At 39.3% G+C, this 20,562-nt stretch overlaps 1 pseudogene across 1 annotated transcript in view; it reads right to left on the reverse strand.

Annotated features, from left to right (window-relative positions):
- Nucleotides 1-20,562, reverse strand: part of LOC308187403 (nuclear pore complex protein Nup153-like) — a 26,161-nt pseudogene continuing 5,599 nt past the window's right edge. The window contains exons 4-21 of the transcript XR_013956120.1: nt 19,546-19,794; nt 18,196-18,335; nt 17,991-18,113; nt 16,045-16,155; nt 15,869-15,907; nt 15,692-15,767; nt 13,800-13,813; nt 11,600-11,652; nt 8,787-8,917; nt 7,388-7,416; nt 6,697-7,170; nt 5,363-5,455; nt 5,037-5,124; nt 4,932-4,945; nt 2,424-3,090; nt 826-1,020; nt 690-715; nt 1-311 (exon numbers count right to left, since the gene is read on the reverse strand). The product of XR_013956120.1 is annotated as a nuclear pore complex protein Nup153-like (transcript). The remainder of the gene's footprint in view (nt 312-689; nt 716-825; nt 1,021-2,423; nt 3,091-4,931; nt 4,946-5,036; nt 5,125-5,362; nt 5,456-6,696; nt 7,171-7,387; nt 7,417-8,786; nt 8,918-11,599; nt 11,653-13,799; nt 13,814-15,691; nt 15,768-15,868; nt 15,908-16,044; nt 16,156-17,990; nt 18,114-18,195; nt 18,336-19,545; nt 19,795-20,562) is intronic.

Genomic DNA, 20,562 nt, shown 5'->3' on the forward strand with positions numbered 1-20,562 from the left:
CACCAACTGTACTGCTAGCATTGAGACACTGCAACTTCTGTGCTTGAATGAGATGCAGGACAGGTTCCTTAAGGTGTCGCAATTTTTCGTCTAAACCTAGTGTTGAGATGCTGTGTCTTTGACTCTTCAGTGTCAGCTTTCTTTCCAAACACTAACGGAGCAGCAGTAGTGACAGAATCCTGCTTCTCTTCTGTCCTTCCCAAAATAAACTGTGAGGCAGCTGCAGACTCTGCACCTGAACACTCTGAGTGAACACCGAATGTAAATGATGGCAAGGCAGCATTTTGTGGACGCAGTCGCAGTACCAAAACCTGCAGAAATAAGTGAATGTCAAGTCCGTAACCCACGGTGTATCTGCAGTACCTGAAGGTTTGAACTACATTCTAGTCCTGATCTTTCCAGTCAAAACTGTTTAACAAACAACCCACCAAACAGTAAAACAAACAAGAAAACCCCATGCTTCCTCTCTACATAAAACTTTTCACAACTGTGTTTTCTGCCCACCACCTGGCTTTAAAAAGTATACGAACTTCTTTGAAAGATCATGTTTTTAGTCTGAACTCCAAATGAACAACGTGTAGGGCATGTAAAGAACAAGCACGTCATTAATGAAAGCTTTTCTCTAAAAAGGATAAACTTATTCTTGGGGAAAAGTGTGGAAACAGATGTTATCTAGGCAATATTCCTACAGGAAAAACGAATAATTTTGCCACACCTCAAAGGAAAAAATAAGTGTGCTTAACAGGTAAGAAAATAAAAAAAATCAGAGCAAACCAAAAAATAAATCACAGAATATGCATCCTCGTTTTAATCATTAAGTATTACCTCTGAGCTCTGCTTTGGTGCTTGGCTTTGCACTTTCACAGGCTACACACTTCGTGGCCTCTGCTTTGTTTTGAACCAAGCAGGTCTCCCAATCCCAGCTTCCTTCGGGCTTCTTGAATTTGTCTAAATCCAGAAATTCTCCAGAAGGAGCAGAAAATGCAGATGCACTGCTACTGGTCACAGGTGTTGGACCCTCTGTGAGACAAACAAGACAGTTAACCATCCTGTTTGAACATGAACTATAAAATGAACATTAACTTTTAAATTTGATTTGTCAAATCCCACAGAAATGTTCAAAATTACTCCGCAACTCCCCCCCCCCCCGCCCCTGAAAAAAATAAAAGCCACCAAAAACCCACAAAGAAACAAAGAAACAAACAAAAAAACCAGAGTGGAACTCAAAGCTTCCAAACAACACACAACTCTGTTCAGCACACAAGCTTCTGCTGCTGTTGATGACAGTGTAACCTCCATAAAGAGGCCTGACAGGTGCCTTTTAAAAAAAAGGTGCCTTTTAAGAGAGAAGCAGAAGATAACGCTTCAAATTCAAAACCGGAAAGACAAGAATGGCTCTTCCCTTCCACGGCACACGCAGAAAACTTTTATCCTAGTATTACTTGCATCGCTCTTCCTCCTGACAAGTGCAACGTAACCGTGCAATTCACTGCACCATGGTCACAGTAAACCCCTCATTTCCAAAATTCCTCCTTGCAATGGCAAGAGCCTCAGACAAAGATGCCGACTGACCGCTCAGAGGTTGGAAGTCCAAGAGAATCAACTCTGTCTGAAATCCATTATCTTACCTCATGAAATTTCAGTCTTACCGCACAGGATGATTACAAAAGCCCGGTCTAGTCCATCTTAATTTGTTTCTTCCAGGATATATTTGCACAGGTGTTTTTCGATGTAATGGCATGTTAAATGACATTTAGAGTCAAAGTTAGAATTAGAATCGTATTTTAAAAACAATACAACCACGCTCAAAATCAATTACGGTCACACACAATGGGAAACAACCCAGTACTGCCCTGAAGAAGTTACCCAGCGGGTCACTCGCTTTCTTGAAGCCTACCACTGACCTTCATAGGCATCTCTCTGCTTTAGCTTAAGACTAGTTAAGACTACACTGTCTTGAAATCTGGCTTCACATCTCCCCTCAATTACATACAAACGGTGAGTAGAGGCATTTTGGACACATTCTGTAATTTTTTTTACTTATTTTTTGAAAGAGAAAAACGCAGTCATTTTTAACTCTTTCTATGGAGTTCTCATTTTCGCCAGTGAAAAATCACTATGTTGTTTTTAAATTAAGTCACTCACTTCAGCCACCTTCCCTCACCAGCTGCAAAGCCGGGGGTATCTGCATTGATCCAGCTCCGTACTAATACATTTCACAATCAGTTCAATTTATGCGACAGGCTGGAACCTGGGCTGAGACCTCTGAAGTGCCTGTAAACCAATCCTGCAGACAGCCGCTAACCCATCAACCGTACCTGGGAATCGTGTTGCTTAAAATATTCCATATATGCAACGTACTTTTATTCTGTACAAGATTCACAGAGGCTAGGATGGAAACAACAGGAAAAAAAGGACCATACCTGGTTTCTCAGACTGACAGGCTACACATTTGTTATCTTCCGTCTTATTTGGTACAAGGCATATTCCACAGTCCCAAGAGCCTTTCGCCTTCTTAAATTTGTCTCCAAAGCCCAGAGTGGCTGTTGTGTCAGTGCTGCTCGAGGAGGATGTCACTGTCACCGAGCTGTCTGTGACCACTGGTCATGTCAGAGCAGGCATTACTCCCGTTCCAGGTTTTGGTGTCTCACATGCTATACATTTTGTAGCTTCCGGTTTGTTTTGGACAAGACATGTATCACAATCCCACGTTCCAGGTACTGTTTTGAATTTGTCTCCAAAGCCCAGCATCCCTGCTGGGGGCGCTGCTGGCTTTGAGGTGTCGCATTGACTTGAACTTACTGTCTGTTTCATACTCTCAACTGTTGAGGCTTTAGTAGCTTGACAAGTTACACATTTGTCCTTTATGTCTTTGTTTTGCAGAAAAGGGTCACATGTATCAGATTGCCAGTGCGATGCTTGTTTAGAAGTCTCTTTACCTGCAGAAAAAGTTGTTATTGCAGGCCTAGTATAAACCACTGTGCTTGTTGTAGGTTGTGCAGACGTAGAAGAGCGTGTTTTCAACAATCCAAAGTCTAGGAAGCAAGAAAAAAAAGTCTTCCTGTTAGCGCAGCACCTCACTACATGTAACTAAGTGACTTTACTAGAGGGCAAAAATTTCAACTCAGGTGCCAATGGTTACAACTAGACATTCAGACCGAGCGCAACAGGAAGTCCCCAGAAATCTTATCTAAACGGATGAAATTTCATCTGCTGCACTGGGTCACAACAGAACATTTCGTTAAAGCTTCATTTAACTCTTTGTTTCCAAGCAAGCTTTAAATCAACATTTTCACTGGTCGATACAAGTACAAACAGACAGTAGCTGACTGAAATCTGACAGTCCAACGTGGAATGGAAATAATACAATTTGATTAAGACGCGATGCCCAATCGAATCAAATTTCTAAAGCTCCTCCTTCCATAGCAGATGACTCAAATCTACTCCAGTAACTGTACAGAAGTTTGTACTCGGAGCAGCAATCCATACGGTATTTTCCCACAGATGCTGAATATTAATTAAATAATAAAAACTCAAGACAATTGAACAACTGTCTAATTTTCTATAATCTTTTTCAAAATGCATCGGACACAGGACAACTCCTTATTTAAAAGGTGGCAATTTTAACAGAAAAGACAAGCTACTAATACAGAAAGACTAAAGGAAATGCATCTTAAACAGCAGCTCAAGTTGCTTGTAAATCTACCTTGAACATAGTTGTTTTGTGGTTTGTTTGTTGGTTTTTTTTTAGTCAAAAATGAAGTCTTTGAACAATGTGGATTTAGATTCTGCTTCTTTTAAACCGATAAAGAAAGTGAATGTCACTTCACTCAGAGGTCTTTCCTTAAACAAAATGCACAATGTATTTTCTCTCACTTAGCTCTTTCCAACAGAGAAATGTGCTGCCTTCTTCACAAGTATGTAAGTTAGAAGAAGACTTTTGGGAAAAGATCAAATTCAATAAAGCCCTTTTTCTTAAAAGATATCTTTTCCACAGACACACTTTATGAAACTGTTGAAAACAATTGCAATTGCTTAAAAACAAAATTCAGAAAAGGGTTTTTAACGTAAAACACTCCACTTCTGTTTGCAGTTTAAATTTTAATCCACAGGAGCCATTGTAAGCTAAGGCCCAAAGATTCGCAGCTTTCGCCATGTATTTGGAACTGAAGCTCTTTCCTATTCTTTCTTCACCTGGGCTGAAGGTGGGACAGGAGTGTTGAGTTTTACAAACATTTCCTTTTCAATTCCACAAATTGTATTTACTTAAAATGAAACACCGATTATCTGGCTAATTCTCTTAGTACCTCATTTACAATTACATCCTAACACGTAAAGGAGATGCAACCCATCTGCTTTTCATCTTGCAGTTTTACTTCCAGCAACAAACACCACTTAGAATAGAAGGGGGCAGATGCACCCTAACAAACGCAGCGCTTAATGTAATGCTCTCCTACATTCATATTTATAGCAGATACTCTATTAACCATAAGTCGTGTGTTGGTTTTTTTTTTAATAAAAAATGCTAGCGTATTTTTTGCAGCATCTTTTTAAAAGGAGTTCATTATCTCTCCAGGATTTTTTAGAACGTCTAAGACGCTTCCTTCCTTTAATACGTGGGCAGTGGTGAAGGGACCACCAGCAAAATCTTTGACCTCCTCTTTCTGTGTGTTGATGTTGGTTGAGGTGGTGGTGTCTTTTGAAACAAAAGAAAACAAAAACAGCTTTCACAATGTGACCTAGTTAGAGCAGATTATACTCACTTTTGTTAGAAACAAGAATTTCCAGCTTTCATGCTTCTCACATAAGAATCTTCACAAATTCTACTTACTTTGCAATGCTTTATGATTACAAGCAAAACAAAAAGCAACAAAACAAAAAAAAAATATAAAAGCAGATCTGTCACTGGAAAAATACTGCAGAAGTCCAACACTGCCTGGAATTGCTAGCATGCGCAGACAGGACAGATTGAAGATTTAATAAAGAAAAAAAGGAAAATAAGCACTTCAGATCTGAAGTGCTAAAGTTTCAGTTACCTAGGGTAAGAAAGGGCGTCACTGGAGTACCACTGGGTCCAGAAAGTTCTGCCGATTTTACAACGGGAACACTAAATGTAAACCCAATCTGCTATGAACAAGAGAGGTTTTTCAGATTCTCAAGCCACAGGAACTTCAATCGAATGCACACACAAAACCAAATCTGAAAGCTGCTCTTCACATTTGTAGCATGCATGCTGAATGACAAATTATAAGCCAGAAGCCTACATACTTTTCTCCATCAAGGCAGATTCTGCTTTAGTGTTCTGCAACAGCCTACTAAATGCCTAAGAAAAAAAGTCAAGCTCCTTTATTATTTTACTTACAGAAGACGTAGGTAGCACTTCTGCCTCAGTAGATTTCACAACTGGAGATGAAAATGCGAACTCAGGACTGCTAACAGTACTTGTTGGTTGTATCTGTATTTTCAAAAGAATTAAAGGTTTATATTTAAGAGCAACAACTACTTGAATTCACTACCCAACAGAAGTCCCGCAGTGACGTCGAAAAACCTGATGTTTGAGTTATTTTGCAGATAAAAGTAATAATAAAACACAGGGAAGTTTCCAAGTGGGTATAGGACAATATCTTCAAAACCAAATTCCAGAAACTGAGAGGAAAAGCTGGAGATGCTACTTAGGTCTAAATGCACGGAAAAGCAAGCCAGGAAGCTGAAGAACGGCAAACTCAGCCCAATGATACTCCAAGAACTTCAGCAAACACCTCAACATGTTAAAGCAGCTGTCTACTTCAAACCGTACAAAAAATATTTCAAGTACTCTGGAACAGATTAATGTTTATTTTATTGCAATAATATGCCAATTATTGCACCCTAGGCTCATTCTATGTGAGGCTTATATGACCACGTTACCTCTAATTTAATAACTTAAATAAAGTTGTGGTTTAACCATTGCAGGCAACTAAGCACCACACAGCCACTCGCTCACTCCCTCCAAGTGGAACAGGGAAAAGAACCGAAAGTAAAGAAGTAAAGTTGTTAAATTTGAGGTAGCATTAATGACTCATCGCATGTAATGGCTACCTGGAAAGACAAATGCCATAACCCTGTACATACTCCCCACTCCTTCCCCTTCTTTCCCCCAGCATTTATTGCTGAGCACGATGCTAAATGGTGTGGAATATCCCTTCGGTCCTCTGGGCTCCGCTGTCCTGGCTGAGTGCCCTCCCAGCCTCTTGTGCATCCCCGACCTCCTCGCTGGCAGGGCAGCGTGAGAAACAGAAAAGGACTTGTCACTGTGTAAGCACTGTTCAGCAACAGCTAAAACACCAGTGCCTTACCAACACTGTTTTGCTCACAAATCTGCAACACAGCATCATCTACTACGAAGAAAATTAACTCTACCCCTGCCCAAACCACTATAAATAACTTGGCATAAAGTCCACACCCCCTTTCCCCCGCAGACTTCCACAGCATTTGAAGCAGTTATACAATCACGTTAAATGGGAGTTGGCAGGCTCTAAGACTGAGAGAAGCAGAATCAAAACATTTATGCCTTTTTCCCCAAACTGGCATACAACCCCAATTCATTCAGCTGCGTAGAAACTAATATTTGTTAGTTTCATGAGCACCACAGAAAAAGTCAACTCGCAATAAAGCAGTATACTCATTGTAAACATTATTTATAGCATAAAGATTTACCTTGCCCGCCGCCGTCGCTGCTGCATCTGCCATGCCTGCCGCCTCCGTTGAATTTGCCACGCTTGTCGTTGCCACTGTTGACTTTGCCTTGTCCTTTGTCATCAGCAGATATGGCATGCCCGCCGCCATTATTGGACATGTCAAGCCTGAGGGCACTGTTGAACATGTTATGCCCGACGTCGCCGTTGTATATATCATGTCCTCCACCTCCTCCTCTGATAGATCTGTCAAGTCCTCCACCTCCGATGGATCTGTCATGCCCTCCACCTCCGATGGATCTGTCATGCCCTCCACCTCTGATGGATTTGCCATGCCCGTCGCAGCTGCTGGAGTTGCCGTGCTCATTGCTGCTGTTGAAACAGCGCTCGGTGACGCTGAGACAGCGCTACTACCAATGAAACTAGAATTGAACTGAGGCAGCGATGCAGCACTGATGGGTAGGGGTATGTTCGGTAGCACTGGTTCCTCCACTTCCTAAAGTTGCAAATTTTAATTTTTCTTATACAAGACATACTACTTTCTCACCCCATCCCACCCAATTTATTAACAAAATTAAATAGAACAAAAATCCATACAAATTAAGAGAAAGCAAGTTTCCAGAAGAAATCCCGATCTCCCCACCTCTGTCTACCACGTCATTTTAATTTATGGCAGGCCTGCTTCCACATTATACTCTATTCAACAACTGTACAGCAAGAACACTGAAAGTTAACTCAAAACCTGTGCAGAACAGAGAGGCACAGATCACATTTTCTTTCTTTCTTTTCTATACTTTAGTCATCAAAGCTCTAGAGAAGCATCATCCTTTCTAACTACCCTCGCATGGCTTCAATTAAGAGTACACTCTCAAGACAAGTGAGAAAGTGTTCCTCTTGCAAAATTAGGCAGGATAGCTGCCAAAGTTTCTAAAGTCACTACAGCAGTGAACGTGGAAAAAGGTAATGTTTAAAGAAGCAGGTAGGTTCAACAACCAAACTAAACACAAAAAGCACCAAAGAAAGTCAGACTAGCAGCACTGAAGATTGTGTTCTGGTAAATACAGTCTATACCATGTATCAGGATGCAAATATAAAAATCAGAAGAGAGCCTCTTAACAACTTCAATTTTCATCCCTGCCACTTACTTTATTTGATTACTAAGATTGGATGAGTTATGTTTTAAATGGCATAGAAAATCTGACCGAAATTTGTACAGTACTATCATGATCTACTTAGAAATGACTAGGCAGGGATGTAAGTTGGTACTACTCATATTCAGTGCATCCTGTAGCTTACATCTGTTTCACAGTTTTGATTTGAAAAGTTTATGGAACCTTTGATATTTGGACCATTATTTTATTTGTGTTACAGGAATAAACAACAGTGTTTACGATTTCTTTATATTGCATCATCCAGAAGTCCCATTTAATGATTTGAAACTTAAATTAACTTAAATACTTAATATTAACTTAATATTAATTAAATACTTAATGTTAACATAAATACTTAAATTAACTTACAGGCAGCTTATATAACATCCAATAAAAGAAAAAATAATCTGAATATTCATGGTCATAGTTTTATGGAATAGATTTTTCCTATTAAAATGAGAAAAAAACTCTCTCACAATGAGTTTGGTGAGTATCAAAAACTGAGTCATCGTTAGCAGACATGCAGAATGCTCTCTTCTACTACTCTTTTTCACACTCTTGGCCTGTATCTTTCTGTATGACTTAAATATGAAACCAAAAATTAAGCTTTTTTTTTCTTTTTATACTTGGCACTCGTTTCAAGTATCATTCCTGTAGAAAAACTATACAAACCTTCACCAAAACTTCTCTTCTTAGGACTCATTCATTCAATTGCTAACGAGAAATGTTATAGTTTGAAGAATCTCCAAGGTAAGAGAATTAAAAATTTCAAAATTACATAAGCAAAGTTCAGGTATTCAAACACAGGAAATCAATTGGAGCCTGCTCTGAAACCCACAAGAAAACAAAAACAATGCAAAAGTAAAGCGGTATTGTTATAATTTACTATGATGCAATAAAACTGACACACTTAGCTAGTTACTTCAGTAAGCTCAGTGACAGCAATTAATTTAAGAGTCACTTACCTGTTCTTGTACAGCTCTTGATAAATAGTGTATTCCTCTTTCCCTTCTCATTTTGCCGCCTCCGCTACTCACTCCTGAAGACAGACCACTGGACGCAGCAGTACTGAATTTGTAGCTGGTCACATTGCTAGCACACGACAGTACAGAAGTTGGGGGAAAAAAGAGAAAAAAAACTTACCAGCCAAATTTTTTTTTCAAGATATTAGAGCTGTTATTAGTCCTAGAATTGAAACCTGCTGATCAGAAAAAAACTAAAGCTGTCTCACAAGTTGCTAAACGCTGGTAAATACTTGATGTTCTAAATAGGAAAAACTTTATTAACAGCAGCAATGAAAAGGACATACATAAGTGCACCGTTCACATGGGAACAATGACTAAGCCAGAAGACCTGAAATAGAAGAGCTGATTTAGATTGTTATTTTCCAGTGCTTCCTTTAAATAGGACTGGTTCTCTGATTCTGCGATGCACGTGTATCTTTTGCAGGGATATAAAAGAACAGCTCACAAAAATACAGAAAGAGTGCACATATGCACACATACACATGGGAAACACTGCCAACAGCTCTGATAGAATAGGGACGCCTTAGACTTGTGTGGCAAGGTAATATGGCCTAAGCTTCAGAAGCAGCTCTGGCTTTCATGTGGCCATCAGCAGGAACAGCAGAGGTGTTTGGGTATGCCAACATTCCAGAAGTCTTTTCAGACATGAATACAGATCCCTTTTGTAAGGCATACAAAGGCATTTTTCTGGTACTTAAAAAAGCCTAGCTCAAAACGAGAAAGATATCCTAATCCAAGAGCAAATGGGGAAAAAATAACCCAAACCAGAAGTGAAATAGGGAATAACTCTAACAAAAGTACTATGGCAAGAAAATGAAGTATGCCTGGAAAAACTGTGACCTCAAAGCTTATCTTGCAGCCAATCAGTCAGTCAGTACAGAAGTGCATTAGATCGCACTGGAAGACACCAGGTCAAACTCCCACAATACTGAGGAGGAGAACTGGTCTAAACTTGTCAAATACTTGACAACAGCCTGCTTAGCACTGTAACTGCATAGAGGAAGAAAGATCCCTAAGGCATATGCTCAGACTTTTCTCTAATCCGAACTGTCAATCCATTAGAATTCTGAAAAAAGTCTTACATCAAAATAGATCTTCATTCAGACAACTATCGCTTGCCCGTAACAGCCCATATTCCTCTTTCTGTTAACACCTGTGAGCTTCAAGGGGGCAAAGACAGTTGTCAGCCTTCAAGCAAGTCTAATCTACAATTGGACTCAGGATATAAAATATATATATATACACACACACGCATAGATATATAGCATTGGTGGGCCAGAGATTTACTGAGTATTCCAACTCAACTGTCCAAAGGGACTCTTGCCAGCAGATCAGTGTGGTGCTCCTGCTCCAGAACATGGCACCCAACAGAGACCAGCATCACAAAAAACACTACCACCACTACCTACTCTACAAACAAAAGGTAGGGCACTGCAATAAACTTTGTGAACGAAATCAAAAGCAGTGTGAGTTTTCTGTATCTCCTTCCTAAATGGAGAAGTAGAAAGGAGTTCTAACAGAGACAATTTAGAACAGTTTGAAAAAAACATAATTAAAACCCAGCACCTGATTGCACCTGTACCAGAACCTTAAAGCCAGTCGCTTCCACCCCTAAAAAGGTGGTTGTTGTGAAGTCCAACTTTTAGATGCCAAAACAAAGTGTTGAGTTCTTTCTGCAAGCCAAAGAATGCCCATGGTCACATAAGAATTGCTTGGCAGATGAGCATAGAGTCAACAAAATTCCCTGCTACTGTTCTTTGAAAAGAGTGACCCCCTAAAAACTGAGTGCAAAGTCCCTTAACTCAAGCATTATTACCCAAAACACCATTTGCCCAGAAGGAAAAGCCATCAATATTATCTGGAGGATAACTCATTTGACCTAAACCAAGAAAGCAGTATAACACAAAGCAGTCTCCTCAAGAAGAAATTCAATTAATTCTGCTGGATTTTTTTTATTTTAGAGATGAGTTAGCATTTGGCCTCAAATGATCCTAAAGAACACATGGTCTTCATGTGAACTCAAAGCAGACAATTGACTTCATCATGAAAGGAGTATTAAAAAAAAGAATAATAAATCATAAATCTTCCTCCATGTTTTTGCTTAAAAAATAAAGAAAAAAACACATCAATAAACATCCTCCTGAACTGTAACTCACTTCCCCTACTTCACCTTCTAAAGAATACTTCAGAAAGAATCATCCCATTAGGACAGAGCTTTCAAACTGCAAGCAATTAAATAGCTAAAACTAATAGCTTTTCCCCTAGGGAACATTAGGAGGGACAAATTATTTTGTTATAAGTAAACTGAGTTATAAACCATGAAATATCTGTCAAAGCAAAATTTGTAACGCTACAGATTTAGTCAAACTACAAAATGAGCCATATTTCCTGTAGAAGGAAAAAATTAGGCCTCCAATAGCAAAGATCCTTTCTGTGGATACAGCATTATAACGTGCCTTGTTTCCCATCTTCGTATCCTACTCAGAAGATAAACTTGGGATAAAAAGTGGTGTATCAGTACTTTTATTCTTGCTCATCTTCCTTCCTTTCATAAAAACAACAATTTTCTCAAAGTTCTATTGATCTTCAAACACAATCCAGACTTTGCAGCTCCCTCAGAATACAAAATTTTCATTGGATTTCCCATTCCTTTTACTGAGAACTGTCACCACCTTTCAGGTGCAGACCGTACTGAAAAAGGAGATTTCTTTCTTTCTTCAAGTAAGTTTTAAATTAATAGATGTCATACCTTTCAGATGGTTCTGCTCGCTGTTCTGCAGGCGAAGTCTTCTCTCTCATCCCCTGCAAGTTAAGTTTAGTTCAAGACTTAGCTGAATATGTACAGAATACACAAAGTACCAACAACCACTTCATGTGGTTTTTTGTGGTTTTTATTTTATTTATTTATTTTTAATTTTATAGCACTGAATACACCTCACCTACTTAACGTTGTTCCCTAATTCAGCATTGTGGGTACAGTTCAGTTAAATTTTGGGGCTAAAGTAAGCATCACTGCTTCACTCAGCATTGAGGACAAACTGATAGAACACTAAATCAAATTTGTCAAATCCTCTAACAAAGAAAGTAATTATTTTAAACAAAATGACAAAAATTGTGGGGGGGGGGGGGGAGAGTTTTCATCAAAACTTGTGTTTACCAGCCCCGTAAAAGGGACATACTTTTCTGTTTTCTATCATTTATCAACAAACAAGAAAAAAAAAACCTCTACCCCCCTAAAAACTAAGCAGTTGCTGCTACATTCATTTTAGAACTTTACCAAATGGAGATTGTGCTGGCTAAACAATACAGAGATTGAAAGAGTTAAAAGCAATAAGCAACCAGTATTACTGTCCACTTTGATTTCCAGCCTAAGAAGCCCATACACTTAACACGTGGTCATTTGTACACTCAGACTGATACTGGAAACACAGATGTTTTCGCAGAAAGAGATGCCCATTTAATTTTATGGAAAATTTATTAGACTCCATCTACTCCAAAGCAATCAAAACCGATAACTCAGCACATTGTCAGAACTCTCACTTGGAGCACATAGCTCACCTGGAATAGTTTACACAGAACACGAGCATGTTTCATCAGTGACAGCTTTGTGTACATGAGAATATAAAAGGAAAACATTTCTGTCTTTTAATATTCTTTCACTGACAACAGGATGACTCAATAGCACATCATGACATCGTGAAAACAACCACAAGACACTGAGTGTTCCAAAAACAGAATTAAATCCATAAAAGCTCAATCTATTTCACAATGGTTCCCACTGCCTTAAAGCTCGCCTCAAACATACTATCAGTACTTTTTGCAAAGATAGGATAACAATTGGTTTGAGAAACATTCCAAGACTGGAAAAAAAAACAGGCACATAAAGACTCAAAAATGTACTCACTTGGTACTTTGTGTCTCCTCTCTGGCAAATTTTGCTGGACTGAGTAGTTGAAGTCGGTGATGGTTCAGAATACCGCGTATAACGCATCGGTTGACGGTTTACCGTTGGTGTCACAAGTCTCTTAACAGGTGGAGGCTGGAATGCATTCTGGGATTCCAGCTTTGAAAGGGAAACAGCAATCAATTTATCCTTACGTCCACCCAAATTAATTCCAATATTTATTGATGAAAACAAATTACAGAACTATAAACCTCCCCCCATCGGTCTTGGCACTCAGTGAATACAATTTGAAAATTCTGAAGACCGTTCAACTTGTAGAGGGAAATCACCAGAAAACCAGTAACGAAATCCATAAAGCTATATATAAGTAGCCAAAGTCTGACTGAATTCCATTTCAAAATTTGGCAGTTAGCTTCATAGACAAAATAATTCATGCTACCATAATTAAAATAACCCATGTTCCTAGAATATGCTCCTATCTTTTCCTCTGCCCACACTGTGATTTTTTTTTTTAGTAGCTTAATTCATTAATTTAACATTCGAAGTGTTAAGCAACTAATTATACAGGCTTCTGGGCTTCACATTCCCTACATTTTCCCTCTTCAAAGTTACACAAACAATAGAACACACTCAAAAAAAAAACAACTTGTCAATCTTACAATAATCTCATTCATTAAAATATGATCCAATGCTTTACATGTGCATTAGATGCACTTCAAGTAGTGGGTTTGACTTCCCTTTTCAAAGCATTTTCACAGACCAGAGTTAATTTTTAACACAGACCACTGCGTGTTCTGCAAAACTGACTTAACTGAACTGTCAGACAGAAAACAAACCCTAAAGGCTACAAGATTTACCGATGGCTCCGCCTGCGGTCTTAAGGATCAGAAAATACAGTCTTAGGAAGCATGCTATTGTTCAAATCAATACCAACAGGAAATTGTTTACGCTGCAGCTTTAATTTCACAGTATCTCCCAGCTCTTAGTAATAGGATTCACACTCTCTCTAAAGTATGCAAAAATACATCTTTCTAAAAAATATTACATTCAGTTTGAAACCTTGAATAAGACATGTTTTATGTAAGTTCACAAATCTACTTCGAGTGAACGACGGTTCATTGCTGGTTTTAAAGGTAAAAAAGAAAAATATTAATTCCCCCAGTTAGGCATTCAATACACCAAGAGCTATTCTGCCTGGTACAGTTCCTTGAAATAAGAAAAATACCACATCACTGCTACCCACTGCAGAAGTTTAGCCTGAGTGCACAAGTGTTCCGTCAACCGCATGTTCACTTTAGCAGGAAAACACACGATCGTCTCCTCAACAAATAATTGCTTCTCATCGCGGGCTACCCTTCTCCCGCCACCATTATGAATTCTAGTATTATGAATAGACAATCTATCTCCTTTCACCCACTGACAGCTGCGTGCAACATTCATTTAGTGGCTGACAATTTCAGGCTCTCTGTTGCAAATCTGGCAGATCTTTCTTAATGCCTTATCACAGGTATATTGCTATAATATAACTGAGAATTCACACCAGATTTGGTTTTAGTTATTTGGATAACATTTATGATATACTTCACTTCTCCATGCCCTTGTAATTTGGCAGATGGTGAAAAGATGGTCCAGGAAATCTGAGATGTTTGTAAACTCTGAAGTGATTGTAAACTTAATTATACATCCATCCAATCAAGGAATTAGCACAGAAACTTCTTGAGACACTGTCCCTTTGCTCATTAGAACAGAAGATGAAAAGTTTGCACATCTTGTTATTTCCTTCAGTCACCTGATCTTCAAGTGGTCATTTAAGGGTTTTGTAATTTAATAAGCCCAAGGATACCCCTAACTAAAGTCGTCAAAAAAAGATGACTAGTTTTCATTTTTTAAAGAAAATGAAAGGAAATCATGCTTTACCACAGCATTATCACCAGTTCTGTGCTACCTCCAAATAGGAATTTAGGAGCGTTAAGATTTATAGCGTCGAAAAAGAAAAAGAAAAAAAAAACCTCTACCCCCCTAAAAACTAAGCAGTTGCTGCTACATTCATTTTAGAACTTTACCAAATGGAGATTGTGCTGGCTAAACAATACAGAGATTGAAAGAGTTAAAAGCAATAAGCAACCAGTATTACTGTCCACTTTGATTTCCAGCCTAAGAAGCCCATACACTTAACAAGTGGTCATTTGTACACTCAGACTGATACTGGAAACACAGATGTTTTCGCAGAAAGAGATGCCCATTTAATTTTATGGAAAATTTATCAGACTCCAACGATGGTTCATCGCTGGTTTTAAAGGTAAAAATGAAAAATATTAATTCCCCCAGTTAGGCATTTAATACACCAAGAGCTATTGTGCCTGGTACAGTTTTGCAGTTTAATGATACCCCTAACTAAAGTCATCAAAAAAAGATGACTAGTTTTCATTTTTTAAAGAAAATGAAAGGAAATCATGCTTTACCACAGCATTATCACCAGTTCTGTGCTACCTCCAAATAGGAATTTAGGAGCGTAAGATTTATAGCGTCGGAAATTAACAATTTTCCTCCTCTTTACTTTGAATGGTGATAAAAAGCACAAAAACTAGTTTTCTGTGCCCGAATGAACACGGAAGTCTGTACAAAGTCTATATGACCACTCAATCAGTATTTTTCTATTTGTGATCATTTCTTCAAGAGAAAACTTGCCTCAACAGGAATTTTAATATGCAGCTTCACCCCAAGTTGGGGGACAAGATAAAACGACTTGGTGTGTTCTAGAGTTGTTGCTCTCAACTTACAAAGATAACATAATTCTTAACCTGAGTAATCTTCACAACCCATCATCTATTGTGGATACATGCCAATATTAACTTGATTTGATGTCTATGTTGTCACTGAGGTTTGAGAAAATTTTTCTAATAGTGATAAAGCATTGAAAAAGTTATCTACCTCAGCTTAAGACATTATTGGTTCTTACCTTTCTTCGTTTGGACTGGAAGTCAGTAATATCCGGTTTATCTATGTCCGGAGGCTAAGGGAAAAAACAAAGCATAAATATTAGAGGGCATTTTTTTTTTTCCTGAGAGAGAGGGTTCCCTGCAACAAAAATGTGGGGGTTCATGGTCAACTTACACAACACAGCGGCAAAACAGATGCCATTCTTTTAGCATCCTGTTGAAAAAACAGCGCAATAAATTAAACCGGCCACAACGTAAGGAAGAATAGTTTTATCTTTATGCTTTGATGGCACATTTACTAAGTTTTATAAACACATGAAGCAAAAACAGATTAAAAGAAGTGCTATTTACCAACAAAGGGCTTGACAGCTTCTCCATTGCCTCCAAGATGCGCCGTGCTGAGGTACTTAACGTAGCGCGGGACCACACAGTTTCTTGTCTAGCTTTCGCTCTTCTTTGTGCCTGAAAAATTAGCATTTTAAGTGTTACAATGGTCAATTCTGAGCTAAGGAGGCATGTATTTTACGTCCCAAGGCTACACTGATGATACAATCAATATATTCTGATGACAGAGAAAAATGCAGTCACTGGGAGTTTAAGCCATAAAGAAGAGAATACATTCGGAGTTTAATGAAGTTTACCTTGGGCCTCAGTGCATCTTGCACGTGCTTGTTGCACGAGCAATAAAAGAACTCCGTACTTGTAAAAGGTCAAGACGGATGATGCTAGGACTGCTAAGGCCTCCGAAGCAGTAATCAGGGAAACAGAACTCAAGAAAAGGCTTGTGGTACAGAAAGCATTTTCAGTAACAACACAGACCTCAGAGTTTCACGATGGTCTAAGTGTACCATCTTAAAATCAGTGTATACAATCATAACCAGGAACTAGTTTTACTTCTCTCTTGCTTCCTCCCTTCCCCCAAGATTAAAGTTGGCTGCAAATCTTTGTCTTAAAAGATAAAGATCTGATTTAAACTGTAACAGATCTAAACATTACACTGAAAAAGTAAACTGTTTATTTGCACCACCCAACTTCAAATATCAGTCAAAAACTTCCTTTGGTGTGACTTTTTTTCTTCCCAGGTTAAACCCCTCATATAACCACACTGTGCTTATCACATGATGTGAAGACAGAAAGCAGACCACGCAGCATGTAAAAACACAAGTGAGACTCACAGAACCACAGAATGGTTAAGGTTGGAAGTGACCTCTAGAGATCGCCTGGTCTACCCCCCCGCTCAAGCAGGGCCACCCCGAGCAGGTTGCCCAGGACCATGTCAAGTCAGCTCTTGAAGACCTCCAAAGAGGGAGACTCCACAGCCTCTCCGGGCAACCTGTGCCAGGGCTCCATCACCCGCACAGTGCAAAAGCATTTCCTGATGCTCAGACAGAGCCTCACGTTTCAGTTTGTGCCTGTTGCCTCTTGACCTGGCACTGGGCACCGCTGAAAACACAATGGCTCTCTATGCTCTTTGCACCATCCATTCAGGTATTTATATACACCAATAAGATCCCCCCAAACCTCCTCTCCTCCATGCTAAACAGGCCCAGCAGTCCCTGCCTCTCCTCAGAGGAGAGGTGCTCCCAGTCCCTTGATCTTCTTGGTGGCCCTTCGCTGGACTCTCTAGTACCTTGCTGTCATTCACAGCAAGCAGCAAGAAGCAAGCTACTCTCTCCTTTAAAAGCCTAGTATTTTGGTTTCTCTTTTTACCATAATGCAGTAATATTGTAAAAAACAAAAATAGCCGACCAAAGAGGGTTCCCAGCTTTGCACCACAAGGTTTCAAGGTTTCCCGTAAGTGAGGTACTTGTACTGCCCTTTTTCCGTTGCACAAATGGACTGTCAGAACAGAGCCAGCAAACCCGCGTTTTCATTTTCTTCAAATTCCTTTTGATTTATCGATAAAAGTCACTTTCATTTAAATACATTCCTACCAAACCTGACTTGACTTTCCTTTTCGATTCAGCTCTAGCTAATCAGAGTTGTCAGCAGTTTTTATTTGCTATTTCCAAGAACACTTGGGGGCAAATAACTCTCTCCAAGAACTATATGAATCGTTCAAAACAGAAAGCATGTTACTGCTTATCTTGAGACTGCATTTAGTCCTGCATGTCTCTGTGTACCAGAAGAACAAAGGATCAGCAAAGTTGATTTTAGATATTTTCAAAGACTGCAGGTTTATACAACATATCCATAGCATGAATGTAGGCATGCTTGGAAAAGAAGATCCACAGATAAATATTAGCCAGGTTTGACTACTACATTTGACTACTAATACTACACTACTTTTGTCATACCCGATAAGGTTCCGTTCTTCGCTGCCTTGATCTTACAGCTGCACCACCATAGGCCGTCTTTCCGGGGTAAAATGGAGAAAACCCAAGCTGGTTTTGCTTAAAAACAGATGTGCTTCCACGTGCCTACGGAAACACAGTACGATAGGTGGATAGAAAAACAGGTACACATTCAAACTGATTAAAAGAAATACTGTGCAGTACTTACAGGACACAGTCCTCCAAAAGCAGATAAACCGAATGCGGGTTTCTTAGAGCTAGCTGCAGAATGCTGCGAGAGGGAATGAGTTCTTTCAGCTCCTGCGGGCAAGAGCAGTGATGATGAAGTATTTTTTAAAACTGCAACATCTGCCAAAATGACGTATGCTAGATGTAAATGCCTCTCGTACGTACAGAACTTTAACAATAAAGATCACACTAATTCAAGTTCTTCAATACAGAAAAATAAGCATGACTTCAGCTTCCTTAAATAGATCAACTTCACGTACAGACTGAAAACCAAGTATCACCTACAAACTTGAAAACTGTTCACAGAGCTGCAAGTAGTTTTCAGCAATCTTACCAAGTTAATACTGTGCTTCCAATGCAGATATTTTTTTCCTTCAGGCTAAGATAAAAGAGGACCGCATAAACATCAGTGCATTTGTACGGACAAAGCTTTTTTCTGTGTTGGTAAAAGGCTGGAGGCCAGCACAGATCATAATCGCACAGGTTTTAAACCTGGAAGATTCCCCAAAGGCTGCTCTAAGAGTTAACGATCTTCTGCCCATGTATGTTTTACGAAGACACACCAGAAAGTTCTAGTGCACTCAGGTTATATTGCTAAAGCCCAGCAACTCTACTCTACTACTCAGCTGTACAAAAGTTCTCTGGAAAACCTGCTGAGCACACGTCAGTCCCTGTCTATATGGGGGACTAGAAAAAGCTGCAAACCTGCTGTTCGCCCTTTCAGCGAGAAGACCTAGGTACCAACCTACATCGACACGATGCTTATTTTTTATTTTAAAATGGTGTGCTTTCCTCAATGAATTTGGCAAAAGACATGAAAAGTATTGACAGCTGAAGCCTTCTACCAAGAAAGGTCAAAAAACAGCCTATAGCTTATGACAGAGTAGTTTCTTTATCTTCTCTTGCTGAAACACAGGAAAACATCTCGTGTTCCTATTTGTCACCTGCACTTATTCACATTTAACCAGCTGTCTGTTAGATATTCTGAGTCACTCTTCCTTCTAGACAATCAGCCTAGTTGTCAAGCTACGGCAAGTCAGCCTGATTTCCTACCGTCCCAGTTCAAAATTTACATATAACCTAGCTGAATGTGTATATTTCAGCATTGACTCTTTCTAACATCAGGGTATCATAAACGTATTCCAAAGCACGCTTCTATTAAAAAGGTGATAGGATTATATACTTCTAAACCACTAAAAATTCAATTTAATTCTCGCATCCAAAGTTGACATTCACCTATTTTATTTACTAAGGTGATGTGGAATATTAAAGAACGCAAGGTACTTCACATTAAAAAAAAAGTCAATTAAACAGAGAACACAAAAATCACCTTCATCAGATGCTCTAGAGGAGGAATCACTGGTTGTTGAGATGTTATCATCGTCTTGTTGAGAGGTAGAATCTTCTATTTCTTTTATGAAGGACAGCCTAGGACTGCCAATGCCAAATACAGAAGATGTCGAGGGCTGACAAGGTGGGACAGGAGAATCCAGCATGGTATAATTCAGACGGCTCCGATGAAGAGAGGGCCTTGTTAACACAACTGGGAAGTTCAGTGCTGATCTACTTGTGGATGGTTCTAGACAAGAACAGGGAGATAATTAGCTTTGCTATAGACAAGCTCACAGAAGCCAAAACCTGTTTCCTATCGACAGCCATGCTATTGCCAAGTTCTAAGCGCAAAAAGAGAGAAGCCAAATTTAACTTCTTCCTCACCCAGATAGGGTTGCATCTAACTGTCTGGCTACAACAACAACACTGCTTGCGATACACAGTATTAATGTTGCATCCAGAAGTAGTTAACTATGAGGATTTACAACACCACATTCTGACCCCGTGCTCAAATGCTCTAACGCTGACTTGGCCGTTCACTAAATCAAACATATATACTCCTTCTCCCATGTACAGCTTGCAATAAGCTTTACAAAATTTGAGATTACACGGTAAATTACAGATAACACTGCAGCTTCCATAATATTGGAACAAAGGTTACATTAATCTGAATACACAACATGAAAATGAACGTTTGCAGTACTTTTTTCCCAAGTTCTTCCATATCAGCTCACGTTAGAGGCAAAACATCATCTCCTACCCATTAACTATTGGGATTTTGACCCAAGGGACAAGGATGTTGACCCAAGTAACCAGATGAGCATTTTTCCCTCTTGAAGCAAAGGGTCTGCAAACAATGCCAGTGGCCTGGAATAGGTGGCCTTGAAGTCTATCTTGCTAAAAAAAATCTTATTCTTAAGCATAGTATTCGACACCCACGGACAGCAACATAAGCTGCAAAAGGTTCCAGGGTGTCCACCTGCTCCTGATCTCCTGGAGTTAGCAAGCTTGCAGT

The sequence above is a fragment of the Anser brachyrhynchus genome (assembly GCF_964034855.1).
Source record: "Anser brachyrhynchus genome assembly, contig: SCAFFOLD_63, whole genome shotgun sequence".
NCBI classification, from domain to species: domain Eukaryota; kingdom Metazoa; phylum Chordata; class Aves; order Anseriformes; family Anatidae; genus Anser; species Anser brachyrhynchus.